Here is a 13124-nt window from a genome sequence, read left to right as displayed (position 1 = left end):
TGGGTCGCTCTCAGGAGCTCAGTGAGTTCCAGCATGGTACCATGATCAGACACCACCTGTGCAGCAAGTCCAGTCGTTACATTTCCTCACTACTAAATATTCCACACTCACCTGTCAGTGGGATTATAACAAAGTGGAAGGGATTGGGAACGACAGCAACTCAGCCACGAAGTGGTCGGCCACGTAAAAAGTTTGGTGGAGGGGGGATCATGGTGTGGGGGTGTTTTTCGGGAGTTGGGCTCGGCCCCTTAGTTCCAGTGAAAGGAACTCTTAAAGCTTCAGCACCAAGAGATTTTGGACAATTTCATGCTCCCAACTTTGTGGGAACAGTTTGGGGACGGCCCCTTCCTGCTCCAACATGACCGCGCACCAGTGCACAAAGCAGGTCCATAAAGACACGGATGAGCCAGTTTGGTGTGGAAGAACTTGACTGGCCTGCACAGAGTCCTGACCTCAACCTGATAGAACCCCTTTGGGATGAATTAGAGCGGAGACTGTGAGCCAGGCCTTCTCGTCCAACATCAGTGTCTGACCTCACAAATGTGCTTCTGGAAGAACGGTCAAAAATTCCCATAAACACTCCTAACCCTTGTGGAAAGCCTTCCCAGAAGAGCTGAAGCTGTTATAGCTGCAAAGGGTGGGCCGACATCATATTAAACCCTATGGATTAAGGCTGGGATGTCACTCTAGTTCTTATGCGAGTGAAGGCGGATGACTGAATACTTTTGGAAATATAGTGTATATGTATATGTGGTATATTGTACTGGCGCCTCCACGGCCACTAGTGGGTTTGCTACTATATTAATATGGTAGTATAATCAGTATAATAATAATCAGTATAATATAGTAATGGACACAGTGTAGAAATTTGTGGCGACACCTTATTAAAAATGATCACCATATCACATCAGGACTCCATGGAGCCCCGCTGGTGACATCCTGTATGAATAAAAATAACATGGCCATGACTTTTTAACGCGTGGGAGCAAGATCCTAATGCGTGGCCATGACTTAGTTAGTCCCATGCTTTACTAAGTTGTGGCCGTGACTTAATCATCTAATTCCCACACCTTACTAAGTCGTGGCCACACATTATTTTTGTTTATACAGGATGTCACCAGCGGGGCTCCGTAGGGCGCCATACATTTATCTAGCTATTTCCCTTTCTGTAGCTTGAATGCTACAGTGTCCAGACTGTAAACCTTTCTGGCGCCACCAGATGGTGCTGTTGCTTAATAATACGCTACTATAGCACAAGCATTGGCCACTACTGCAGTAATATTCTTGTTTCCATTGATATTCGTGGATATCTAAAGTGAGTTAAAACAGAATTTCACTGTTTTTTTTTATTTCTGCATAATTCAGTGGTTTAAATGTAAACAGAGTTATTCAAACTGGTTTGGTGTGAAAGGCTTGATGGCCTGCATGGGAAGACCAGCCAAGAGCGAGTTGCAGTAGTCAAGCCTTGAGATGACCAGAGACTGCACTAGCACCTGGGAGGCCTCTCGGGTGAGGAAGGGTCGGATCCTCGGATGTTGTACAGGAGAACTGTAACTGTGCTGAACCATTTAAAACAAACAAGGTGGGCGTCGGCTTTAATAGACAAGGAATAATATTCAAGGAATCTTGAACTGAGACCAGCTGCCCGTTGAAAATGGGCGTAATAATCAGCATAATACAGTCGAGTGGATAATCATGAACGCAAAGCTGCATCGGTTTTTACCTTTCTACATCATTTGAGCACAACAAGTGGCCTTTCCATACACATTTCCTGATGATTGGACCAATAGAAATGCTCCAAAATTGCATGGAATAAAATCTCTTTACACTAACTTACATAGACAGGAAAGATTTTTTACCTTTGCCTGTAAACTTCGCGCGACCCGAACCCCGGACAAGCGGAAGATAATGGATGGATGGATGGATGGATGGATGGCCTGTAAACTTATTTTAGAAACACTTGTTTGTCTATAGGCAGTGGCGATATGCTGTGTTTTGGACGCTGGTATGATGGTCAGTAGGTATCACCATGCTGGTTAAGCAGCAGAACCAGAACCAGAACAGCATAAACTGGCTTAAACCAGCTTAGACCAGCATGGAGTTCATGGTGGTCTTTTTCTTCAGCATGGAAACCAAAAAAACGACATACGAAAAACTCAATATCTTAAAACGAACAGTACATTTAGTAGTGCTTTTCCCGCACTAGTACACCTGATTCAGCTTGTTATCAAGTCCGTAAGGCAATTTAAACTAAATCAACTGAATAATCTTTGGCCTAAAAGGCTACAGTCCAACAGCAGTCCAACTCTGAAGTTCATCGCGGTCAGGCCATTGTACTGTAAGAGGTCTATTGCCTAGGAAAAATCAAGTGTTAATTGCTTTTTAAAGCTAGCTGTAGCATAGTTAATCATTTTTACGTAGATAGTACCTTTGCAGTAGATGATAGTTTAAAATTTGATGTGCATATTCTTTGTTTATCCAACGCCAATAATGGCTTTATCTCTCTGATGGAACTGATTAACAGCCCAATCGTTTAATTCATGTTGAGATAGCAAATGAAAGTAGGCCTGCGTGTGATAGGCCACTTATTTATTAGTGTTTATTAGCATTTATTAGCATTAATTCTGTCACGTTAACCTTTGTTACATTGGCCTGGGCTCAAGCCTGGGCTCCATACAGTCAAACTGTACGGTACCGAAAGATCAAAGGTTTGTGGAAACAAGAACCAGCTGTTCAAAAAGACCAGGCAGCGATTAGCACGGTGCTGGATTATTACAGGTTACTAACCATCCGTCTATGTACTGCTTTTTTACGGACTTTTCCATTTTCTGTTTGTTTCTTTGTTTTGTTTCGTTTTTCGAGGAAAGCCGTGAGGAAAAGGACTTTTTTTGTGTGATTTTATTAAATATTGAAAAAAATATATCAAATATTCAACGTCACCGTCATTAAGAGAACAGCACATCTCTGTATTTTTACAAAATGTTTTCGCTCCATTTTTTTTACGAAAAAAAGCTCTGAGAATGCCTGCTAGACGGTAGAAGAGAGCGAGCTTTGCCAGCAGGCCAACAGCTCCCCACACCATATTTGCCAGTTCATTAGATCTGGGGTTCTGAACCTTTTGCAGCTCATGGACCACACAACTGACCACAAAAGCTTTTACGGCCCATGAGAAGATTTAACCAGGCTCAGTTATTTTTAAATGCAAGAAAATTGAGGCACCGTATCGAAATTCACTTTACTGTATAAACACCCAACACAATAAACACCAACAAGTCCAGGAATTCTCTGATTGTAGCCAGTTATTCATGATGGACGAATTCTGTACAATCAAAAATAGGAAAAATAGACATAGCTAACATCATATCTAGTGTTAGTGATGCATTTTGCAAAGAGGCAAATCTCTGAACTTGGCCTTAATATTTAGATATTTTTTATTTTATTTTGCAAATAATTAATACAGCATTGAGATTTAAATTAAAAATAAGTTGTTTTGGTCAAATGTATAAACACTTGTGGCATGAGCCCGTCTGCCGGGCCCCGGGCCAGCAGGAAGGTGGGGCCCGAGCTCTGAGCGGGACGAAGCCCAACGAGGACGGAGTGGAGAGGAATACCGCAAGTGAAGGTCGGGGGGCTGTGACTCCCGAGCCCCGCCTCCTAGGACGGCGCCTTCGGTCTCACAGTGAGGCCACATTCATTTGCCTCATGTTTGATCTGGACAAGCTACATGTGGGCAGTAACTGCTGACTACAGAGGGGTTTTGGTTTGGGGCAGTCGTGGGCTGGAGGTCAGGGAACCAGCCCTGTGATGCTGGTTCGATCCACTTGGCTGACAGTCCATGACTAAAGTGCCCTTAAGGAAGGCACCTAACCCCCAATTGCTTGCTGTGGATAGGGCTGCCCACTGCTCCGGGCAAGTGTGCTCACTGCCCCCAAGTGTGTTCACTAGTGTGCATGTATTTGGGGATTTTACTGCACAGATGTGTTGAATGCAGAGGTCTAATTCCACAGTGCAGAACACAGTAGGCTAATGGTTCTGAATTCAATAACGACGAGTCGGAGCCTGGGACCTATGTGTCCTCGCCAGGCCTCGTCCGGAAGCTCGGGCCCCAACTCCCTGTCGGCTCTCGCGGCGGTGCACACCACACAGTCTCATGACATTTCGCTTTAAAAAACCAAAATGTAATAAAAATTGAATGCCAGCGGCCCCTCTAGCAGTATTACGTGGCCCACTTGGGGCCCGCGCCCATTGGTTGAGGTACATCTTGAACAGATATTGCTAGGCATGCCTCTGATTAGTCGCTAAGGCTTCTGTGCAATTAATGTAGCCTCAGTGTAAAACTTTCAGGACGAATTCCATTGACCTATGATCATGGACCTTGAAACACAAAGGAAGCTAAGAAGTCTTTGTTACCAACGAATATTAAAAGTAATGTAAGGTAAAATGGACAGGGGTCAAAGGAGGAGCTTCCTCACAGGTTTCAAAACATCTGGAACAGATATCAGGTGAACAAAGCGTCATCAGTGACTAAGACTGCGGATGTGAGATGAAAGAAGAGAGGCAGATAAGAGTAGATAAAAGGACAAGGGCTTTAGGCTTTGTCCACTTTACACAACACAGCGGAAGATGAAGTTTGTGCTATAATACACTGCGTAGGCGAGTCATACTTACACATTCAATACTGTGTAAAAGTCAAGGATTTATTGAAGTTAATTTATTTGATTTCCAGCCAAAACAGCCAATAAGTACAATTAATTAATTTTTCACACCATTTCTCCATCTTATCAGCTTCACTTACTGTATAGCTGGTCTTTGTAGTTCTACAGTTACAGACTGTAGTCCATCAGTTTCTCTGATACTCTGTTACCCTGTTCTTCAGTGGTCAGGACCCCCATGGGTGCAGGGTACTGTTGGAGCAGGTACTGTTTGGGTGGTGGGTCATTCTCAGCACTGCAGTAACACTGACATGGTGGTGGTGTGTTAGTGTGTGTTGTGCTGGTCTGAGTGGATCAGTGACAGCAGAGCTGCTGGAGTGTTTAAGCACTGTGTCCACTCACTGTCCACTCTATTAGACACTCCTACCTCATCGGTCCACCTTGTAGATGTAAAGTCAGAGACGACAGCTCATCTGCTGCTGCACAGCTTGTGTTGGTCGTCCTCTAGTCCTTCATCAGTTGTCATAGGACACTGTTGGCTGGATGTTTTTGGTTGGTGGGCTATCCAGCAGTGACACTGAGATATTTAAACACTCCAACAGCACTGCTATGTCTGATCCACTCAGACCAGCACAACACAGTTACACACCACCACCACATCAGTGTTACTGCAGTGCTGAGAATGATCCACCACCCAAATAGTACCTGCTCTGTGAGGGTCCATGGGGGTCCTGACCACTGAAGAACAGGGTAACGGAGTATCAGAGAAACAGATGGACTACAGTCTGTAACTGTAGAACTACAGAGTGCAGCTATACAGTAAGTGGAGCTGATAAGATGGACAGTGAGCGCAGAAACAAGGAGGTGGTCATGATGTTATGTTATCTGACCAGCTTTTCACTGTACTCTGCAGTTCTGTGTCAATGAGGATACAGTAGTACTGAGTTGGCCAGCCTTTCTGTGCCCGAACCCTAACCTCAGTGTTACCACACGCAGGACTCTATCAACAGGACATGAGCCTGAACTGATAATCAAAGCGGGTAAGATCAAAGTGTGAGGTGTGAAAACACAAGCAGGTAAAGTACGAGTCAGAAAAATGCAAGCCGTAAAAACCTCTATCACCGTGAGTGATGACCAGCAAGCATCTCTGTTTTCTTAAAATCTGATATTAAATTTGAAAATGAGTCCAATGAGTCATCTAGAGGTATTTATGCTTGTTACGCCTCAGATGATCAATTCAGGCTCTATAGAGTGACTCGCAGCAGTGCACCTGCCCCATGTTTTAGATCTGATTTTTAATTTTTTTCAGAACAAAACCAAATAGACACCAAGGACAGGACCGAACAGGGACAGGAGCTGGGACACACGGAACGGAGGACGGAACATGCACAGACACACAAGCAGGGACAGGAACAACGGGCACAGAAGCAGAAGCAACAGGAGCAGGAACGGGGGTGGAAGCCAAAGCCACAGAAGCAGGAATGGGCACGGAAGCAGGGGTAGAAACGGGAACAGGCACAGGAACAGAAGCCGAAACAGGAACAGAGACACAAGAACGCAGAACAGGAGCAGACACAGATGGAGAACACGGAACAGCAACCGGAGCAGGAACAGACACAGAAACGGGAGACACAGTACCAGATACAGGAACAGACGAAACACGAACAGAACGAGCACGAAACACAGAGGGAGGACGAGGAGGCACAACACAAAACGACGGCAAACAAGAGACGACTGGAGGCGCAACAGGACAAGGAAAACAGGAACGCAAGACAGACCATGCAAATGAGAGGGGAACAGGGACCAAGACGGACACAGGCACAGAAACTGACACACAGACAGAAACTGGGACAGAAACAAAAGGGAACAGGAACCACAACAGGAAGGGGAACAGACACAGACACAACAGAAGGGAACAAAACCACACCAGGAACAGAGGAGGGCAAAAACGAAGGGACAGAATAACTCAGGACAGAGAAGCAGACACAGGAGGAACAGGAGGCCCACGGGGAGCCACAGACCCAGGCAAAGGTGGGACAGGTGGGAACAAAGGAACTCCAATGTCCACGGAGGCAGGCGAGCTTGCAACGATGTCCACGGGGGCAGGCGGGCCTGCGGTGACGTCCACGGGGGCAGCGACTGGCGGCGGGGTCCGGAGGCTTGGGACAGCTGCTCCAACCCAGAGGAACAAACAGAAACAGAACCCACTCGGCCGCTCCCAAGGCTCACTCGAGCTATGGGCAGCTCGCAGTGGCGCTTGCGAACGAGCCGAGTACCATAGTATGGGTTTTCTGCAGGTTCCTTCTGTCTGACCACGTCTTGTGCTGCAGGTCGCTCCTCCCTGCAGCGTTGCTCAAGATGGGCAGACCCAAGGCGCTCACCTGAGTTCTCGTCGTCCAAACCGAAGGCGTGATGGTCCTTCGCCTTCCTACGGGACCGACGAGACGCTCGTGTTCCCTCAAGGGGGCTGGACTGAATCAAAACAAACGCACATGGATGAAAATGTAAACAAAAGCACATGGTCAGGACTGGGAGGGGCCAATCGTGACAGTTGCTAAGTTGTAGATAAGCAGTGGCTGTGCTATCCTAGGTGGTTGCTAAGGTATAGCTAAGTCATTGCAGGGTTACCCAGGTGGTTACTAAGAGCTGTTGTCATACTTGTGGTGACATAAGATGAGTTTGGCTGAGTGAAGAGGAATAAGAAGTATTAACCCTATATATTATATGAGTGGACGTTGGGCCTTCCCCCAATTATTTATTTGTGTGTTTAAACAAACTCTGTACATTCACCAAATCTGTCAAAAAAGCACAAGCAACCTACTCAGGTTTATGGTTCTAGCTTGAAAGCTGTAGTAGAACTCTAATAAGAAGGAAACAAAAACAGTAAGTAAGTAAGGCTTTTTAAGCCAGTTTAATTAAGGTATCAAATCCTACTGTTTAGGCTTTTTGGTAGTTCCTTATCCGTAAACAATTTTACAGCTTGCAGTTAATCACTCCAACCTAGCCTGCCCTGTATGCAGTTAATAGCTGTGATATTAGCACATGATAAGCATTAATTGACTACTATACCATTGACGGTCTGTTCCAGAGGGTAAAATCGTTATGTAATCACAGCTATGGCACATTTTAACCAGAGATAAAGAAGACCATCGTAAAGATATAGTAATTATTAATTAGTCAGCAAGACGCTTTTGGCTGCCCTTTTTTCCTGCCCTTTTGTTCAGAATGTAGCTTTTTTGTGCTCCTTTCATCTGTTATCACTAATCCTGTAGTCTTTCTCACTTTTTCTGACCGCCACCATCCCCCCCCCCTTCCTGTACAGTATGTATTTTAATAAGCGGGGTGTCATAAACAGGGTGATAACGGATAACTGGGCCTCATCCAAGTCCATGTACTCTACTGTGGTTGTAAAGATTGCATGGATGATCGATGCTGGACTTGTACAGAATAGCAAGGCATGCATGACTGATAAAGACCAACAGGAAGGGCAGCAGAGCACAATTATTAACTGGATTGGTTCAGTTTAAGCCAGACAGCCTGTTTTCTTCGTGTCCAGTGCATTTTTAGTGTGGAATCATACAAAACGCACAGTGACTAATCGAGCTAGGCCTTCACTTTGGGCCACAAATGTCACTTTGGGCCTCTATCATGATGCTGATTTCTACTAGAGTCCCTGAGCGATTTCTAATACTATGTTAGTGCTAAGTTAAGGCTGGCTTACGTTTTACAATAAACAGTGACACTCTATTTAGACGGCCCACTGTAGATTCTTTGTGCTCAGTATATATTTAACTTACATTCAGCTGAATGGTCATTAAATGCCACTGAACTGGAAGTTGAGTGTAACTTCGATGGTTCATTATAGATGCTTTGTAAACGCTCCGTCTGCCTTTCAATAACCTTCAACTAAGTTCAGTGTGAAAGAGTTTATTAAATCTATCCCTGACCCTAAACCTAACCCTCACCTTAACGTCAAGGCAAACCCTACATCTACTCCCAACCCTAACCTTAACCATAATGTTGATAATCAACTGAGGACCACCAGAAAGTTTGTTAAGTAGCTATAGAGCATCTACAGGGGACCATCCAAATAAAGTGTGACCATGTTAACATATATTTGAGCTTATGTGTATCAGTTTTACAGTGACTCTTTCAGTGAAGTGTTCTGGTATAGAGCTGCTTCCACTGTTTTCTATTAACCACAATCTGGTTAGAAACCTGGCTAGATTATGGCTCTTGTTCACAATCAGTGACATTGTCTAGAACTTCCAGAAGAACTAGTGCAGGGTTTTTTATTTAAGGTCCAGTTAGAGAAAAGTTCCTCAAGCAAAGGCCTGGAACATCATGATGTCTAACTTGCATTATAATTCAGTGCCATATACTGTTCACTGAAGTAGCCTAGTAGGTATATGAGTATCTTTTACAGTCAACAACTGAATGTCAAATCATCCATCAAGTCCAGTTTGGTCATATTTCAAGTACATTTATTGTCAGTTTTCTCTTTTTAGAGCACGTCATGTAAAATAACTTCACTCACTTTCTTCTCTGACTGCTGTTTCTCTCCTCATCCGTCCCCTGTGTGTGCATCACTCACTCGAGTCACGGTGCTCCTCGTAATGCGCAGATCTGATTGGCTGAGTTGCATCACATGTGATATTTACAACGCATGTGATTGGTCTGTGAGTACAGGCTAGAAAAGTTACGCCGATTAAAATAGGACCACCCAGTCGAAATTAAATGATTATCCATAGTTATACATTGATGGTAGGTCCAGGTCTGCATAGGACAGTGGCTGGGTCCGCACTCGGACCGCTGTCTGCATATTAGTAACCTCTGAAATAGAGTAATCTTTTTTATCATGAAACTGAACCCAAAAGTAAAGGTGGTTGGTTAATTCTTTTATTATCTTGGTAGTTAATGTAACATGTAAGGCCTTCAGTTGAACTCCTGAAGTCTAACCAATGGGACAGTTCGCTTGGCTATCTCTAGCTACATACCATGGGGCAAACAATCCTGACTGGACAGTTTTTATTTAGAATTTAACCATTTTGTTTCTAAACAAATTTTGACAAAGATTTGACAATAACGATAAGACTGATTTCATCTGTCATTATCACTGTATTGTTGAGTTTCATTAAACTGTCAAAAGAGCTTAGTACTGCAAGCTATGTTAGTGTCTAGTCTATTTGATAAATAATTCTATATTTACCAAAAATACTCAAATCAAACTGAATTGTGGGGAACTGTTTCGTAAATTATGCCTTTAGAGACGTTAAATCTCTAAAATAAAATGAATATAAGCAAAGCTATTTCTGCTCAATTAATATGTAATAGCTAATTGCTTACTTCATGATTTCAATTTCTTATCATTTTTATAATGAGACGAATTTGATAATGCATGAAACTCTTCATTCATTCATTTTTACATCCCCAGTCTTTGGGCTGCTTAAAGCTGTATGGTCTGAGGCTCCTGGTAGTCAGAGACTCCTTGGCAGTGACCCCACTGGCCCAGTGAGTAACCTGTAAATATTCTTACATAATTGTAAATAAATCAAATTAAATCATGGTGAAATTTGAGATTTTGACAATGCATTTCATCCTTAAACAGTTCCACTGTTGTGTGTTCAGATAGCAGTCTGAGCAGTCAGACCCAGCTCTGACTGAATTCTCTTTGAAATCTCTATCAATCGTCAGATTCATCCACTCGGGGAAGGGGTCCAAAGAAAAACCCACATTACAAAATGTTCTTGCATGCAGTTACACTTTTCCACCAGAGAGGTCTCCAAATCCAAAAACATGCACAGTGCAGTACATGAACTTGATCGCAGAGCACTTAAGCATTTATTTGTGGTTGAATCAGATGGAAAAGTAAAACCTGGGATATCATAACATACTGAATCATCTCCAAAAAAATCATAACTGAATCGAATGGTCATGAGATTATGAGAGATTTACAGCCCTCAAAATTGCTTTAACAAGCTGCACAGTTTATTACCTCGACCATGATTAGAGGTGATCTGACCACAAATCTACAAGTAGTCCACTTTTTTTATTAAGACATGAGCACCTGGTGAATAAAATGTAGGATGTGTCGCCATGTGCAAAAGTTTGGGCACCCCGGGTCAAATTTTGTTTTGTTGGCTAAAAATGGCCTTTTTTTTGCAATTTTTTAACACAAGAATTTCCGAAACATGAAGTATTAAATGTGCTATAATGTTTGTACAAGCCACTTTTTTACATTTCATTTTGTTTCCATCCTCTCTGATGAAAAAAAAATACATTATTAAAAGGTTGATATCACAATGTAATGGATTCTAATGGTTTAACAGGTGTTTTGGGAATGCATTTGATAGGTTCATAATGGGATCTAAATGTGTTCTACAAAAAATGAGTGTTCTCTAATGGCAACCAATAAGCTGATTCCCATTAGAAAGCGAAACCATCAGGTTTTAATCCTAATGCTAATCCTAGGTTCTAATCTTAAAGGTGTAGCAGATAAACAGCAGTCGTGCATCAATATGTGCAGGAGTGGGTTCTCAGCATTTGACCTAAAACTTTTGCACACGACTGTACAGGGAATGTATATGCCTTTCAAAAGATACGGAACAACATAAATACAGAAAACATTGATCCTGCCCCCTCAAGCCTCCCACCCACCCTAAAGAAGATCACATGTTTGGGTTGGCAGTTGAACATGTGATTGGTAATCAATGTGCTAGTCAATGGCAATGACCTAACGCACCCCACTGATACTGAGAATAGGAGTGTTTCTGCGGTCAGCGAGTTTGAAGTGCAGCCCGAAATGTTTTCACAGCATGCTGATGAGCTTCTGAATTGCTTTATTGGTTTTGCAGATGCATCTATGGTGGCCTCGCGACACCACCCGGGAACCTAACACTGGGACATGTCAGCTTATACGGAGTAACTCCCTGTTACATTTAAACAGATATGTTCACTGATGGATTCATTACACATTTGCTTTCTCACAATTATTGCATAATTGACCAGTTCAGAGACTTCTGCCTTCATATGATGCTTTATTTGAATGCAACCTACATATAGACTGTATGACACATACATAAGCATTGAATAACGTTATAAAACAATAGCTCAGTATACATGAACAGCTTATGTCAGTACTCATAATGAAATAGACAGCATTGTGCGACCCAAGATGTCTTGAACTAAATGTTGATTCTATTCATAACACTGTTTCCAAGTAATGGAACTTGTAAGGCAGAGGCCTATTTAAGAATGCCATATACACTACATGGCCAAAAGTATGTGGACACCCTAATAATAAGAAGAATTCAGGGGTTTCAGTACCCATTGACACCCGTTGACAGGTGTATGAAATCAACCCAATCAGTCTTCATAGAGAAAGACAGGCAGAAGTAGAGGTCGCCCTAAGAGCTCAGTGACTTTATACGTGGCCCTGTCGTAAGACACCACCTTTGCCACAAGTCAGTTTGTGTCCTGCTATTTCTTCCCCAGTCAACTGCAAGTGCTATAATAGTGAAACGGAAGTGATGAAAAATCATCTCTCCTCTGTTGAGTTCCAAACTCGCTCTGGAAGCAATGTTAGCACAGGAACTGTGTATTGGGAGCTTCAGAAAATGGGTTTCCATAGCCGAGCAGCTGCAAAGAAGTCTAAGATCACTATGCGCCAAAGGTGGGAGCAAGTCACAAAGGCCCAATCCCATTTCTTCTTTTTACCCCTACCCCTTGTTTTCGAGTGTCAACCTAACCCCTTTGGAACTGAGTTATAAGGGGTAGTGGTTGAAATCTTGCCCTACAAAATGGGACCCTCAAATTAAAAAAAAAAAAAGAAAAAGAGCATCACTTCATTAACAGCTACAAGCACTGCTCTGTAGGCGACCCGGCCCGTCTTCAGTATTGAAACAATGTAATTAAGATAATACAGTGGATATCACAATTTGTGGGTCCTCGAGTCACAAATTTGATGACTTGAGACTCGACTCAAGAAAAGCATGAACAACTTGCAACTTGACTTTGACTTAAACACCAATGACTCGGACTTCGACTTGGACTCGACTCGGACTTCAACATGTGAGCAATGCTAAGCGTCGGTTAGAGTTGTGTATAAAGCCACCATTGGACTGTGGAGCACTGAAAACATGTTCTCTAGATTGATAATCATGCTTCACTGCCTGGCAGTCTGATGGACGAATCTGGGTTTGGCAGATGATGGAGAACGCCACCTACTGGAATGCATAACGCCAACAGTAAAGTTTGGTGGAGGAGGGATAATGGGCTCGTTTTCATACATATTTTCCAACATGCAAATATTCATGGTGGATAAAGTCCCACAATCCTTTACTAGAATGAAAACAAAATTAGTTTCTAAACTAATTGACAAATAGAGGTCATCAAGCACAACTGAATGAAAGTACATTAAAGTTACAAACGCTTCTTAATCTTCTGTAAGGGCACCATAAGGCCACGAAAAAT

This window comes from Pygocentrus nattereri, chromosome 22 (assembly GCF_015220715.1).
Source record: "Pygocentrus nattereri isolate fPygNat1 chromosome 22, fPygNat1.pri, whole genome shotgun sequence".
Taxonomy (NCBI): Eukaryota; Metazoa; Chordata; class Actinopteri; order Characiformes; family Serrasalmidae; genus Pygocentrus; species Pygocentrus nattereri.
The sequence above is the reverse complement of the archived record's forward strand: the minus strand, read 5'-3'. Positions refer to the sequence as shown.